Raw genomic sequence first — 17,398 nt, forward strand, 5'->3', positions numbered from 1 at the left:
TATTATGCTGGACATACATAGAAGCTTACACTATATGATTGGAAGTTTAAACAAGGTATACAATATAGCAAATCTTTGTGTCTTATATATATAATGATAATGGTAAAAGTGAAAAAGAGTGGTGGAGGTAAGAGTGATGACGAAAAAAGTATGGTAGAACATTGTAAGTTAGATATATATGAAAGTATAAAATAATATTAGATTTGAATAAAAAGAAATCAAACATTGATCTAAAACCTAGCATTTAGGCATCCGGAAGACTCTCCGTTAGTATGATATTGTCTGCTTTCAACTCAAGTGCTCCAGCTCGCACAGAATCATATGATACCCAAGCTCTACGTTGTGATCCTTCCCAAAAGGTTTGTTACTCGGTATATCATTGGACTTAACTTTTATATATATTAAACTATATAGATTTCTGATGTAAAACTTGGATTGATATCCTAACACAACACCTTAACAACAAACTCAAATCATATGATACCATAACAACATAATATCAGGTTTGAATCATAACATTGCGCAAAACAAAAAATAACAGGAGTCATCATCTTTTCAAGTCATAAATAATGAACAAATACCAAAAAATCAAGAAAAGTGGATTTTTTGAAATATGACTGCTCTCAAGATCTCTTGCTCCACTAGTTAGAGGCCTTTCCTCTGATGAATTGGGATGATAATTGATGTTGATGTATATATTTTTTTCAGTTAGCGCTCATATGAAATTGGTTTGGAGTAATTTGGAGATGTTCTTAGGAATATGACCCCAAACTACTAAAGACATGTCTATATGGCTTGCAAATGAAGCAAGCACATAACAATATTAGCCACCAGCCGATAATGCATTGGACCAGAGCTTCGACATCCATCAGATACACCACCATCGTTCAAGTACATCAACCCGAGTTCTTGGTCGAGATCAAACACCTTTGAATGCAAAATCCTTTTTTAACCCAAACTAAACCCTAGTTGCCCCTAAACCTGTAGATACCTACTTAGCTACTTCCCAGAAATGAACACAACCATAATTTATAGCAACCACAATTATACTTTCATAATTTGGGTTAATTCAAGAGCTTCTCAGGAGAAAATCTTTTGTATATCTAATGAACTTTATCATTACTTGCTCGCTTTAATGCATGGTTTCATTCTAAAACAACCAACAATATCTTGCTTTTGTATCTCAAAAGAAGGTTTTGGAACTGTCTTATTTCTTATTTAAGCTTTACCTAGTGTCCATAGGAGTATTCACTTCAGTTAGAGATTTTCGAAACGTCATACAATTGCCTGATCAGCCATGCACCTACTTTGGCTATCTGGGTCTATTTATTGAAAGTTGTTTGTCCTTATTGATTTACTTGATGTGAGAAACATATATGACATGCAGACGATACAGTGAACTATAAAAAACTTATCACAGGAATTCTTAGCTGCCCATCAAACATTATCCATACATCTGTCACATAACTATTCCATACTCTAGGTGGAGCTTTATCTAGTTTAGTGATTTAAGTTCGAGAACAAAACTTAACCATCTGCCTGACTGATTATCTGATTTGCAATTTATGTTTCGTTAAAACTAACCCAAGGCTTACCATTTCCATCCATCAAACTTACATTGTTTGCTTAACTTTTAAGTTTTTAATTAATTCATAAATCCAAGAGCTTTCATCTGTCTTTGCTTTATTTTACTTTTTGCATTCTTGTTGTGTATCACTTCTATACTATTTTTTGGGTGAAATTAATTCATTATCCGGTCAATGTGATCATATCATTGCTAAATGAAAAGGAATGATGAACATTCAATGTGATCATGTCACTGCTAAGAAAGGAGTGACGAACGGTCACTAGAGAGAGAGTCTCAACATCGACTATTCGTCTTTGTCAATCGGTTTAACATCGACCAGTGGTTTATTATAAGTCGTTGGTTCATATTCTTGAGTAAACCGAAGAGTCTAGAAACGTTGGAGCGACCGACCGACATGAGCTCCCAATTCAAAGGGAAATATGGAAAGACCGACCGACCTATAAAACCTAATTCAATAAGAATTAGGATTGACATAACCCTATAAATAGAGAAGTCCTAGAGCAAGGACGGACAGACAAACATATACTGTAGAAAACCCTAAAAACTCTATTCCCGCAACAGAGAACCGAACGACCAGATCTCTTCGTACCTTCGCTCTCGCCAATCGACGATGACTACCGAGCGACGGGCGATACAAACTTACTTTGATTTTCGATATTGATTGCTTGTAATTTAATATGCGTTGATTAATAAAGATCTTTCTCTTCTCGTCATTCCGTAGGACTATTCACACACGAACCGGTTAAAATTTGCCCCAACAGTTTGGCGCTAGAAGGAGGGGAAGTTCTAACTACGTGAGATATGACAGAAGGAGATAATGACAGAAACACCACTCCTGACATTCATGCTACTCAACTGGAGGCACTCACCGCGCAGATGAAGCAGTATGAAGAGCGACTTGCACAACTGGAAGCAGAAAACGCTTCCTTGAAGGAGGTCAACGCTTCTTTGGTTGATGATGGAAACACTGCAGCCGACGCTCGTGCCAGATTCCGAGCTCGCGTTCCCCCTATGTTGCCCTTGGACGATCCTCTCACGGCTACAATGGGGACCGCTGCAGATGATTTTACAAAGCGTTTGGAAGCTATGGAGCTCTTAATCGCCCGACTTCCCGGTGTGGCTCCTCCAATCGCGAAAAGAGCTCCTAACTCCTATGCAGATACTCCGTTTACGGATGCGATCGCATTGACAGAGATGCCAAAGAAGTTCACACTTCCTTCGATGAAGATGTATGATGGAACAACAGATCCGGATAATCACATAGCACAGTATAAGCAACGAATGTTTACCACAGTAGTTGCAAAAGAGCTTCGCGAAGCTACCATGTGCAAGGGGTTTGGTGCAAGTCTTATTGGACCAGCTCTCCAGTGGTTTACAAACCTACCTAATTCTTTAATTGACTCTTTTGCATCACTGACAGATCGCTTTGTTGAGCAATTTGCAAGCAGTAGAAACTTGAAAAGGACCGCTGACGATCTTTACGAGGTCATTCAGAAGAGAGGAGAGTCCTTGCGTAGTTATGTGGGACGATTCAACAAAGAGAAAGTATACCAGAATGTGTCACCTCCACTGCGATTTCAGCATTTAAAAGAGGTTTGCTCCAGAACGGTGATCTATATAAAGAACTGACAAAATATCAATGCAAAACAATGGAAGATGTGCTGTCAAGAGCATGGGCACATATTAGATGGGAGGAAGATCCTGCCTACGCTCAGCAACACTCTCAACGCTCTGACTCGCGTGTAACAAGAAACAAGAGAACGATGAGAGACGTGATTCCACAATTAAGCAAACTGCAAGTTGCAATATGTGCAACATATGGCTATACACCTACCGTGGTAGTGAAAAGAACGGTTACGAACCGCCAAGATAATGTCTTTATCCAGAACGTAAAACAAAGATGTCAAGAAACGTTGCATCATCGACGAAAGACAAGTTTTTAGGAAAGGATCGACATATCCTATCAGATAAACAAAAGTAAACGCCACGAGCAATAAAGCTCCAGAAGATAAAGTTCAAGGAAAGGCCTTAAATAAGAAATTAAGGTGATTTCTCAAAAGATACAGCCCAATACGACCACGGGTCAGTGTCGGGGGCAAAGGCACCATCGCCAAAACATATGAACGAATCAGGAAATACTAGCATAGTCTTCCCATCGCTTTCGGCTGATTTAACAGCGACATGACATGAGGAATGACATGAGGTATGTCCAAAAATAGGAGAAGAAGGAACGACAAAAAAAAGGAGCGACAGCTCCCAATAAAAGAAGAAGAGACGGAGGCGACGAGCAAAGTTAAAAGGAAAGAAATAACATATGTAAAATAAATAGAGAAATATAGACCAGAAGAGACTTTAAAGACGGTAGGTCACTGCAAAAGCGCAAGGCGCTACCAAAACGCAGGTCGTCACTCCTAACAACCTCCCATATCAACCTTATAACAATGAAATTACAAATGATGACCTCCCACAAATATTTTCTAGATCGATCTTACGATGAGGTCCCAAGGATTGACGACGAGCTCCTAACATTCAACGACAAGCTCCCAACGATCGACGGCGGGCTCCTAACGATCGACAACGAGCTCTCAACAATCAATGATAAGTTCCCAACGATCGACGATGAGCTCTCAACATCAAGCAACAACCAACAATGATAATTTACCACCGAGTAACTAATGATGATGATCTTCCAACAATGAACCTTCCAAGGACGAGCTACCAATGACCTTCCGCACGTTCAGCAAAGAAGCTGTGTGTTAATTGGGAAGATGATGGTACATCGACGCTTGTCACTCCGTACATATGGAACATGCTTCATGCGATATGGAAGCTATGTTTATTATTAATTGAATCTGCTTATCCATCCTAGATAAGGAATGACCACGAATCGAGATATGGTAGAACCAAACAAGGTTTGAATAGACAAGAAATATTGTCGTACATTGACCAGTAATCAGAAAGGCTAAGTTACTCTCCAAATTCTAAATAAGAAATTGAAGAGTAGGGGGCAAGTTGTTGGGTGAAATTAATTCATTATCCGGTCAATGTGATCATGTCATTGCTAAGTGAAAAGGAATGACAAACATTCACTGTGATCATGTCACTGCTCAGAAAGAAGGAGTGACGAACGGTCACTAGAGAGAGAGTCTCAACATCGACTATTCGTCTTTGTCAATCGGTTTAAAATCGACCAGTGGTTTATTATAAGTTGTTGGTTCATATTCTTGAGTAAACCGAAGAGTCTAGAAAAGTTGGAGCGACCGACCGACATGAGCTCCCAATTCAAAGGGAAATATGGAAAGACCGACCGACTTATAAAACCTAATTCGATAAAAAATTAGGATTGACATAACCCTATAAATAGAGAAGTCCTAGAGCAAGGACGGACAGACAAACATATACTGTAGAAAACCCTAAAAACTCTATTCCCGCAACAGAGAACCGAACGACCAGATCTCTTCGTACCTTCGCTCTCGCCAATCGACGATGACTACCGAGCGACGGGCGATACCAACTTACTTTGATTTTCGATATTGATTGCTTGTAATTCAATATTCGTTGATTAATAAAGATCTATCTCTTCTCATTATTCCGTAGGACTATTCACACACGAACCGGTTAAAATTTGCCCCAACACTATTAAAAGGGAAGAACTTTTAATCTTTGTTGCAAAACACTCATATATTTTTTTTTTAAAAAAAATAGTTTATCTTAATCAACCAATCTAAAGGTTCAAATATTCAAAATTAGTTTATAATCATATAATAAAGAATATGTTGGAGAGTGTTAGACTTATGTTTTTAGAATTGCAGTCTTATGTGTATTAATTTTTTAAAACATACAAGATATCTGTACCATTTAAGAAGATACAAACTTTATATTTCTGTGTCCAAAAAGAAACAAATCTATACAATTAAAAGAGAGCTATTTTGGTCTTTCTTGCCATATACTCTCTATTTTCTTTTCAAAAAAATTATTTGGAAAAAAATATTACATTCACCGAGATTGATGTTGTATTAATTAAAAAGAGAATTTTATTTTATATTAAAAACTTATATGTAAAATAAATATATCTAAAATAGACAAATATCATACAAATATGGATAGAGTTTTGGTAGGGAACAAATTCAATTGGAAAAGAATGAAAAAATAAAAAGAAAACAAAATAAACTCACATGTGGCTTTTATTTATTTTTGCAGGTGAGATATTTCTGTCTTCCATGGGATATATATGTATATATATATATTATGAGAGAAGTTTTGTGAGTTTTATCATCATGCATTTATAAAATCATACAACATTTCTTTTCAATTTCAGTATATCACTCTTCCAATTAAAAATTTTGGGGAAATGATAATCAGAAACTTCCAAGATACTTTGTTAGCTTTATTACTTGATTCTCCATTTTCCATTATTTACCGGTCTTGCCTACAATAATTGATAAAAAAAAAATTCCAATCTAAAAAAATGTATTGTAGTCAAAAACAGAAAATGCAGAAAAAAATAATGGAAATGGAGAGTCAAGTATTAAGGCTAATGAAATATACTACAAATCTATGCATCTTTAAGAGTAAGTATGCTTTATTTTTATAATTCTTACATTATAAGAGTTATACATAATTCTCGTTTACCAAGTATATACAAATTTTAATAAAACGTTTGAGATAAAACTATTTTTATATCATATTTAATTAAATTTGAGAAATTGCATTGTACGACCAATAAAAGCCTTATATAATTGATCAAAAAGTCTTCATATTTAAAAAAATTATATTATAAAATATATCAAATTTTATGAATCATAATTAAATGATATACAAACATTTTGGCACAGAGTTGACAAATTCTTCAAGATGTTCATATTGAAAAAGTGTTGTTAAGTTTGCCACAATATCATTTCCGTTGTTACTCTATTGAATCGACTTGGTCGTACTCTTCTACCATAAGACAAGTGTGTGTGTATTTTTTATTTTCCATATAATATTTATACTTAATTGTTTTTAACGAAAATTTCATCATATGGTCTAAACACATACCGAATTTTTTTAAAATTTTTTTATCTTAAATAGAGCACTTATAGAAAATGAATTTGGTTTTGTTAAAGACACTTGTGAGTTCTCCAATATTCATTAACTCCTAAATCCTCCTATGAGTTGTTTCTATAGTTTCACGATAATTAATACAAATTGAATTTAAATTCAAATAGAAAGATGTTTAACATGTAAATCTAGAAATAAAAAAATATAATTCTGGTTATTTTGTGAAACATATTATCCCACTAATATTTCTGATCCAAGAATTCAATTAAAGTATGATGATATTTTATAAAATATTTAAGATCAAAAAAATTCACTTACAACATATTTAACAAGTTGTTCAACTGCATAAATAAAGTGGTTGAAAATATCGCCACCCCATTTTAATATTCCCAAAATAAAAATAAAATAAAATTATGAATTAGTTATTATGGTTGTTCATTATAAGAATCATATTATAGTAAGTTTATAATATTTTCATTTTTCTTATTTTTTCAAGTTTAGTTTGCTCCCCAAGTATTTGTATATTTATACATTATTCATTTAATAGGACATCAATTTTCTCATTTTCTTAGCTCTCTCTTTTATTCGCTACACGTTATCCACATGATAGTCTCTCTATCTATTTATTCTTACACCAAAAATATAAATATTTAATTTATGTTTATGGATATATTATTCTATGATGAAAAATGCTTTTTTTTCAAAATGATGGTTATTTTAGGCTATGCCTTCGCGATCATAATTTTATTGTGGATTCGCTTTAATCAATTTATGGGTAGAAAAAAACAAACACTACAATTGAAAAAAATAGAATACTATTCACAAATAGAAAATAATTATCTTCTTTCAGGTGTCTCATAATTGTATGTAGGAAGACTATTTTTAAATTGGCAAATCCTTGGCGTTTTATTAAACGATTTATGGAACTATACAAAAACATGAGGCACACAAAATGCCAAAAAATCAAGAAAAGTGGATTTTTTGAAATATGACTGCTCTCAAGATCAACTGCTCCATTAGTTAGAGGCCTTTCCTCTGATGAATTGGCATGATAATTGATGTTAATATTTTTCAGTTAGCACTCATATGAAATTGGTTTGGAGTCATTTGGAGATGTTCTTAGGAATTATGATCCCAGATTACTGAAGACATGTCTGTATGGCTTGCAAATGAAGCAAACACAGAACAATATTAGCCACTAGCCGATAATGCATTGGATCAGAGCTTCGACATCCATCAGATACACCACCATTGTTCAAGTGCATCAACCCGCATTCTTGGTCGAGATCAAACACCTATGAATGCAAAATTCTTTTTTTTAACCCAAACTAAACCCTAGTTGACTCTAAACCTATAGATACCTACTTAGATACTTCCCAGAAATGAACACAGCCATAATTTATAGCAACCACAACTATACTTTCATAATTTGGGTTAATTCAAGAGCTTCTCAGGAGAAATTCTTTTGTATATCTAATGAACTTTATCATTACTTGCTCGCTTTAATGCATTGTTTCATTCTACAATTGATAACTTAGAGTTTTCAAGGCTCTAAATGAGGGGTTATCAATCCCTTTTGTCTCTTTGCAGTACAAAGGGTATCAATCCATCAGGTGTAGACACTAAGATGCAGGATCAGTTCTTAATTCAAGCCAAATGAGTAAGGTTTTGATGTTATTTCCACTAAACAAACTTAAAACAAGAATTAAAGCTAATGATCAACTTAAATAAGCAAATGACAAGTGGTATGAATATGAGATGATGGAAGCATGAGATTCTAGACATGATAGTTGGCTAGGGTGCTTTGATGCTAAATCAGGAATGCTAATGACAATGATGAGACATGATTCAAGTGATTTAGAACTCTAATCTAGATTAATCCTCTCATGAAGGCATTAACCTCTACACTAATCCATTTTCAAACCAAATCATCATTTGTGAAATATGAATCAATGAGCATTAAGAAACAGTTCTAAAAGATCATTCAAGCAAATAACAAAACATCATCATGCAGCAAATGCTTAAACCTCTAATACAGCTCTTTCAGGAATTTCATCAAACACTTGTGGTGCATGAAATTCCCAGAATCTAGATCACAAGTGATGTGCAAGGATCTAGCCTAGAGAACAGCTGTTTAGAGAAATGAACCAATGAATCTAGCACTAAGCACTCCTAATCTAACACCTTAGCACCTTAACCTACACATCTAGAACCTCATTAAACTAAACTACTCACTAATCATACTACTCTCTCTGAAACCTTTGCAAGTTGAGAAGATTGGCATGATTAATGATGAGAAATGAAAATGGAGAAGATATATGACGATGGGTTTGCAGCTTTAAACACAGAAATCTCTCAATCTCTCTGATTAAAACTCACAAAAGGGTGGAAGATGAAGATGGAGATGATAGATAATGATGGATTTCAGCTTTAAACCCTAATTGCTCTCTTGATCAAACCCAGAAAATGAAGATCTCTCTTACAAAGTTTAGGTTTTTCACAAAAGAGGCAAAGAAAACAAAGAGAATAAAGCTTAGTCTGCTGAATAATGCCTAAAACATATATATAGGTAGGGTTTCTTGCTGGGCCAACCTAGGACAAACTAGGTTTTGGCCCGAAAAAGGTCCACAAAAACGTCATGAAGCGAGAATGTATCGAGGTGATTTTGGCCGGTGTAGGACGTCGATATTTCTTCGGCGATTTGAGGCTGGTTAGACCGAGACACTACATCGGCTGAATTCACCTCGGTGCAGCGTCAAGGATAGCTTCAGGGGATCAATACCGAGCAGAATTCAGTCGGTGCAGGACGTCGATATTTTTTCGGCAATTTGGATTCCAAAAGCCAGCCAAAAACGTCAAGGTTCCAAGGTAATACCGACCATATTTTGGTCGGTACCCCTTCTCTATATGAATGTAGACCGCTTGCACCAAATCCTTCATAACTCCTTGCTCACTGGTCCGAACCTCTATATTCCAACTCCACGAACCAGATGACGTCTTTAACTCCAGGTTTCGTGAAGGGCTCAAACCCGTATGACATTGGAAAAGCCCCCGTCTCGTCGGTTCTTTGAGGCGCATCGCGTAAGACCTGATCGGGCCGCGAGGCATGTGTTCCTTCCGATGGCGATATCTCCCAGTTCACGGCTCCAAATCGTCTGATTCCAAGTGTTCCGGAAACAAGACTCATTCCTCTTGATTCTTGATGAAGACACCGGAGGTTGAATCGCATTGAAAGTCCTTCGTGCCACGCGATCAAAGTGAGGGTCTCGTCTGCGCCAAACCATCTGTCCGAGTTGCTGTACACAGGTGAGGGTTCCTCCATGACCCCAGCTCCAAGTTGCTCCCAAAAGTCTCCAAATGACCTGAGAATACTTCAAAAATTCAGGACACTCTAGGACCTAATGCAATTCTTAAACAAAGCTAGAACCAAAGACAAACTCTAATAAAACTAGCTAAATGTATGCATGAGACTCAATATTTGTACAAAAATGCAATCCTAAACATGACAAAATATGAGTATATCAACTCCCCAACACTTGTCCTTTGCTTTTCTTCAAGCAAACACGAAAAAATGAGAGAGAGAGGTTGAATGCATGGGAGTTCATATTTCTTTAAAGAGAGATCATCATTAAAAGAATTCAAAGCTCATTGTTCAAGTTATCAATTCTAGACTGCAATGCAAACTGGTTTACTCATAAAAATTAGCCATACTTGTCACCAAATGAACCAAACTCAAGCACCAACCTTCACAAGCATTCCTAACCTCAACCTTTTGACATTTATTTAAAGTTTCAAGTGGATCATGTTCATGCAAATCAAGTGAATTCATTTGGCTTGGGACTGGATTTTGAGATTAAAATGATCTCAATCAAGTAACTGGTACTCCATGCAAGGGGATCACTCAAACATTAGTAGACTTTAGTAAAATGCTAAGGGTAAAAGGCAATGGATGCATACAAAGATAGAAATGCATCTACCCCACACCCAAAATGCTTTTCACACTCAACTTTAAACCTCTTAAGACTCTTTCTCTAGTATACTCACCCCAAATGGCATTTTGCCTTTGACACTCAATCAGCTCTCATCACTCTCTTCATTTCATCTCTTCGGGGAATGCTTTCTTTAACAACCACTTAGTGAGTTTCTTTTCTTTAACACACAAGCTCTTCCTTAATCCAGCCTCTTTTTGAATCTTTTCATTTTCTTTTCATGAGACTCTTTTCATTTCAACACATGAGCTTTACATTCCAGCACACCCTCACTTTCTTTCATTTAAGCATTCATTCCCCTAACCAATCCGGTTCTTTCCACTTTCATCACTCAGATTTTTTTCTTTTCAGCTCACACACTCAAAATCAATGCTCTCACTTTCACCTAAACCTAGACTAGCCCTTGATGTTGGACTAGTGTCTACATGCAGCACTATCTTTGTCGCTCTAAACCCAACACTTTTTACCAAGTCTACTAGAAACAAGGCCTCACAAATCATCCACACAAGAAGGGTGTTTAGGCTTCAAAGAAAGGTTTGGCTAAAGGCAGGGAACTGCCTCAAGATGAGAGATCAGCTATTTGAGCTAGCAAGAGTGATTAAAAAGGGTAAGAAAGCTCAAATATGTATGTGGTACCCATGAATTCACAATGATATGCACAAATATGATAATTAGATGTCAAATTCAAGGGTTCTCACTTAAATAAGGTTGAGGCTATTCACAACTTGATTCAGCTAGCACAGAAGTATTGAGACACCAGTTCAAAGCATGGTTCACACTTAATTTCATACCAGTTTTGCAATGCACTAAAGGACCAAACCCTTAAAATGATGCTCTCTTCAAGAAAAAATCTATCATTACTCCCATTTGCATATGATGCAACCTATATGAATGCAAACTAGACTCAACCTAAAATGTGAATGCAACTACATGAGCATTTTTTTGTGAATTTTTTTTCAGATTTTTTAATTTTTTTTTGGTTTATATGCACTTAGATGAATGCAGAATGAGACTCAAAGTGAAAAGGAAAATAAGAGCAGAATAAACATGATTAGTAAACACAAAACCCCTCCCCCACACTTAGATAACACAGTCCCTTGTGTTATAAAAGCATGAAGGAGAAGTGCAAAGCAAAATCCCAAAATGCAAAGAGAAAATAAGCTAAACTAGATGCATATTTACAAGGGTGGAGTGTTACCTTCTCAAGGACTTAGAGATGGGGCTGGAGACCCCATGGAGTAGGATGGATTTCTGGATTGGTCTGAGGGAGATCTCATGGCGTCCCTATTGGCTCTGACCTCGTCTTCCTCTGACTCTGGTGGTGAATGGTTCTCTGATCCGCAGATTCTAAGTAACTCCCCTTGATGAGAGCTCTCGCCAGCTTCTCCTCTTTGGAACCTCTCAAGCTTTGTACTCAGCTTCTTGATTTTAGCAGCCATGCTCTTAACTGTGCTTGCCAAAGTTTTCACTGTTTCCACCAGCTTCTTGGTGTTCTTGTCCTGCCACTTGTTCCACCTCTGAAGGTTCTTGGTTCGGTAATGTGCAGCAACAGTGGCATCATTGGGCATCTGACCATCATAAGAGTTAAAGAAGTATCTATGACTCCCATACACTGGATCTGACAAGAACGGCACTTCCTGAACCGGTTCCTGATCTCCATCATCATCATTAGCAGGCGCTCTTTGCTTCCCCAACTTCCTGATTGTTATAATGGGAGGATGGATCTCTGGGTTGTAGTGCTGATCCTTGGTGACATAGAAACGGATGTTTTTACTTTCAGAGAGTGAAGTGAGGGAATGATTAGGCAGCAGGACTCTTACTTTCACCTTCTTATCAATGCTAAGGTTATAAGCAAAGGAATCACCCACAGCACCTTCAAGAAATGTTGTCTTGGCCAAATGAAGAGCATCCATTAACTTAAAACCGATTTGTTCACCTCTCATCTCAACTCCAGCACTCAGTAAAATAGGAGTGATCAGGCCTCCTATGCGCATGGAGGGTGCCTTCATTTTTGTGTCATGAGCCCATTTCCTAATTGAGAGAAGGTTCTTGACTAGAATGGCCGCCATTGTTGGTTTGTGAGGATCACCATTAAAAGTCATGCCACTGCTGAACTTAGGCATCAAGGGTTTAAGACCTTCTCCAATGAACATCAACTCCTCATCATACACTGTTGAGTACTCTTTCTTTCCAAGGAAGGTGTGAGCTATGATCTTGTGCACCATCCTGAGCACTGGACTCCTGATACAAGCTGCCTTTATTACACCAGATGAATAATTATCATTTACTATTGTCCCCCATAGCTGATCCAGGTCGGATCCATAGTAGATCAACCTTCTTGAACACGTCCTTCCCTCAACAGTGAACCCAAAGCATTCACTTATCTCCCTGAAGGTCATCTCATACCGCTCTTGTCCAATTTTGAATGCAATGATTCCAAAACCATCTTCAAGCTGAGCTGGTCCAATCTCTCTATAGAAATCAACCTGTAGTGATGAAAGAAATTGGCAAGTCATCTCTTTGTAGGAGGGGTGAGGCGTTTCTATTAAGCTCCCAAGTCCAATGGATTGAAGCACTGCCTTTACATCTTCAAGAATACCAAGTTTCCCCAAGAGTTCAAGATCAGGGAAGTAGGTTCCTTCATGTGTCACAGCTTGGAGTTTTCTGAGATAATCTGAGTAAGCTGGAGGTTTTGGCTTTGGCATCTTCACCACTTTCTTTTTCTTTTGGAGCACAACAGCTGGTGAACCCACATTGCTCTCTTCCTCACTAGATTCCACGCTTGGGCTCCTCTCAAGTCTTTTCTGTTTCCCTGAATCTCTTGAGCTTGAAGCTCTTAAAGCCACTGCTTTCCCTTTGCTTTTAATACCAGCAGAAAACGATTGTGACCTTTCCCCTGAACCAGAAGCAACTGCCTTGCCATTGTCTCTCCTTGGTACTTTGGGCATCAAAACAGGATTTCCTCTTGCCATGGTACCTGTTTCAACAATTTCTCAAACAAACAATGAGTTTCTAGAGAAATAAATCCTTGAAATTTCCAAAATGATTTTTGCTTGGAATGAAATCAATGGAAACAAATCAAGCAAAATCACATTAAGCATTCCCAAGCAGCACCAAGAGATTCTCACTTCAAAATAATTTTCTAAAATCCAAATTTCAGCTCAAGAACAACAAATTCTAAAGAGAGTCTAAAATCAGGATTCAAGAAACAATTGGGTACAGGTGAGCTCGTTTCTAGCTACCCACAACCTAAACTCCAAGGTTCTAACTCAGTTTCAAGCAGTGCATTCTCAGTTTCACAAAAAACTTCTTCAAGAAAAATCAAGAAGAACAGCGATTTAGGGGTTTTGAACTCAAGAAGCAAATTAAGCAAAATGTACCTTGGAGTTGGGTCAAATAATGCAAGAAAACGATCCATAAGCAAAGAAATGAAGCTCTTTGAGAGCAACAATGGAGGTTTTCGCAAAATGAGAGAGAAAGAGGATTGGAAACGATTTTTTTGTGTGGACCACAGCTGCTTTTGGTGTCTGGGAGACAGCTGTAGGTGGCTGGATTCTTTGACTTTGACCGAGCCACCATTTGGACCGCTGGACAATAGGCTGCACCGCGGTGTGGGAGGTCGGTGTGCTCTCAAGTTTATTCCCTTCCTACACCGAGTTCTTGCACCAGGCAGAATCACCTTGGTGTGAGGCAAGACTCGGCTCCTTCCTGCACTGCACCAACCTCATTTTGCTCGGTGTATAGGTCGATATTTTCTCGGCCTTTTGAACCTGTTTATACCGAGCAAATGCACCGAGTGAGATCACCTTGGTGTGAGAGGTCCTTTGCTATTTTGTGTTCCACACCGACCTCTATTTGCTTGGTGTAACTGGTTGATATTTTCTCGGCATTTTGAACCTGTTACACCGAGCAGACACACCAAGGGAAACCATGTCGACATGAATGCATTCCTCAGCCCATTTTTCATCTTTTCTCCTCTCCAATCCTTTTAAAACTGCACCTGGACCTTTCTAAAACCTGTACACACTTGAAAAAAAAGATTAAAACATCCTAAAAACAACCAAAGAAAGGAAGAAAAGAAACTATATACACGGATAAGCTTGGGGTGTCTCCCAAGAGCACTTTGTTTAAAGTCTCTAAGTTTGATTTTGATACCAAGTTTATGCTGATGGTGGATCAAGAAGGGGAACTGATGTAGCTTCCTCCTTCTTTTGTGAGACTAAGTGGTGCTTGATCCTTTGCCCATTAACCAGAAACTCTTGACCATCTTTGCCTTCTAGCACAACAGCTCCATATGGCCTAACCTCAAGAATTTTAAAGGGACCATACCATCTAGACTTAAGTTTTCCAGGAAATAACTTAAGCCTAGAGTTGAACAGCAACACCAAATCACCTTCCTTGAATTCCCTTTTCAAAATCTTTTGATCATGTAGAGCCTTGGTCTTTTCTTTATAGATCTTAGAGCTCTCAAAAGCCCCCAACCTGATCTCTTCAAGTTCATGAAGTTGAATGATCCTTTTCTCTTGAGCTGTTTTGATATCAAAGTTCAGCAACTTTGATCCTTTGTACTCCAGCTCAACAGGTAGGTGGCAGCTCTTCCCATATAGCAGATTGAAAGGAGATGTCCCAATTGGAGTCTTAAAGGTTGTTCTATAAGCCCACAATGCATCATCCAGCCTTTTGCTCCAATCTTTTCTGCTTGAGCTAACAGTCCTCTCAAGAATGGCCTTAGGTTGTCTATTAGACACTTCAACCTGGCCACTAGTTTGAGGATGATAAGGAGTAGCTACCTTATGTTTCACTCCATGCTTCTTCAGCAATCCCTCCAAGGTTTTGTTCACAAAATGAGACCCTCCATCAGAAATAACAACCCTGGGTACTCCAAATCTTGGGAAGATTATGTTCTTGAACAACCTGACCACTACCTTGGAATCATTGGTAGGGGAAGCAATAGCCTCAAACCACTTGGACACATAGTCCACAGCCACTAATATGTACTGATTCTCATAAGATGAGATGAAAGGCCCCATAAAGTCCACTCCGCAACAATCAAAGACTTCAACCTCTAGTATTAGATTTTGAGGCATCTCACTCCTCTTTGAAATGTTCCCATGCCTCTGATAGGCATCAAATGCTGAAACAACTCCTTGAGCGTCCTTGAACATTGTAGGCCACCAAAACCCATATGAAGAACCTTGGAAACAGTCTTGAATGCTCCCATGTGACCCCCAAAAGCTGATCCATGGCACTCTTGCAACACAGGTTGCATCTCCTCTTCAGCAAGACACCTTCTATACAGCTGATCTTTGTTCAGGACATACAGGTAAGGTTCATCCCAATGGTATCTCTGGACATCTCTGAAGAACTTCTTTCTGTGGTAAGCATCAAGTTCTGGTGGTTCCACTCCACAAGCAAGAAAGTTCACAATATCAGCAAACCAGGGCATTCTCTTCTCTTGGATGCTATCCACTTCTTCAAACTCCAAATAAGAGTTGAGAACCATCAATGATTCCTCAGGGAGAGAGTCATTAAGAGGGACTTCAGAGTCCACTCTTAACCTAGAGAGATGGTCTGCAGCTCCATTCTCTATACCCTTTTTGTCTTGTACCTCCATATCGAACTCTTGAAGTAAGAGGACCCATCTCAAAAGCCTAGGTTTGGCATCTTTCTTGGTCATTAGATACCTGAGGGCTGCATGATCAGTATATACAATGACTTTTGATCCCACCAGGTAGCTTCTGAATTTATCAAAAGCAAAGACTATTGCCAACATTTCCTTCTCTGTGGTAGCATACTTCTCCTGGGCAGAATCAAGGGTTCTGCTGGCATAGTAGATGACATGAAGCTTCCTGTCCTTCCTTTGGCCAAGCACAGGTCCAACTGCATAGTCTGATGCATCAGTCATAACCTCAAAAGGAAGGGACCAGTCTGGAGCCTGGACAATGGATGCACTGACTAATGCATCATTGATCTTCTTGAAGGATTCTTCACACTCAGCATCAAAGACAAAGCAAACCTCTTTACACAACAGCCTTGTCAAAGGTCTGGCTATTCCTGAGAAATCTTTGATGAATCTTCTGTAAAATCCTGGATGCCCAAGGAAGCTTCTTATCCCTTTGACTGAAGTGGGAGCTTGCAGATTCACCATCACTTCTACCTTTGCTCTGTCAACCTCTATGCCCTTCTCAAAGATTTTATGCCCAAGTACAATCCCTTCCTGCACCATGAAGTGGCATTTCTCCCAATTTAACACCAGGTTATGCTGCTCACATCTCTCCAGGACCTGTGACAGGTTAGAAAGACAATCGGAGAAGGAGGAGCCATAGACAGAAAAATCGTCCATGAACACCTCATCTTTCTCTTCAATGATGTCAGAGAATATATGCATCATGCAACGCTGGAATGTGGCAGGGGCGTTACAAAGGCCAAAAGGCATGCGCCTGTATGAAAATGTACCACCTCAGAACCCCCTTGACAACCCATTTCCTCCTTGGCCGCCGTGTTCACACCGACCTGATTTTGCTCGGTGTGGGAGGTCGATATTTCTTCGGCGTTTTGGACCCTCTCACACCGAGCTTGTACACCGACTGAATACACCTCGGTGTGGGTCAAAACTTTGTCAACTTGCACAGAATTCTGAGACACCGACCTCATTTCACCCGGTGTGGCTGGTCGATATATTCTCGGCATTTTATCATCCCCCACACCGAGCTGAATACCGAGTGAATCCTGGTCGATATGAATGCAAGGTCTTGACACAATTGAGGTTTTAAATCGGTTT

Source organism: Eutrema salsugineum, unplaced genomic scaffold (assembly GCF_000478725.1).
Source record: "Eutrema salsugineum unplaced genomic scaffold, Eutsalg1_0 scaffold_7, whole genome shotgun sequence".
NCBI classification, from domain to species: Eukaryota; Viridiplantae; Streptophyta; class Magnoliopsida; order Brassicales; family Brassicaceae; genus Eutrema; species Eutrema salsugineum.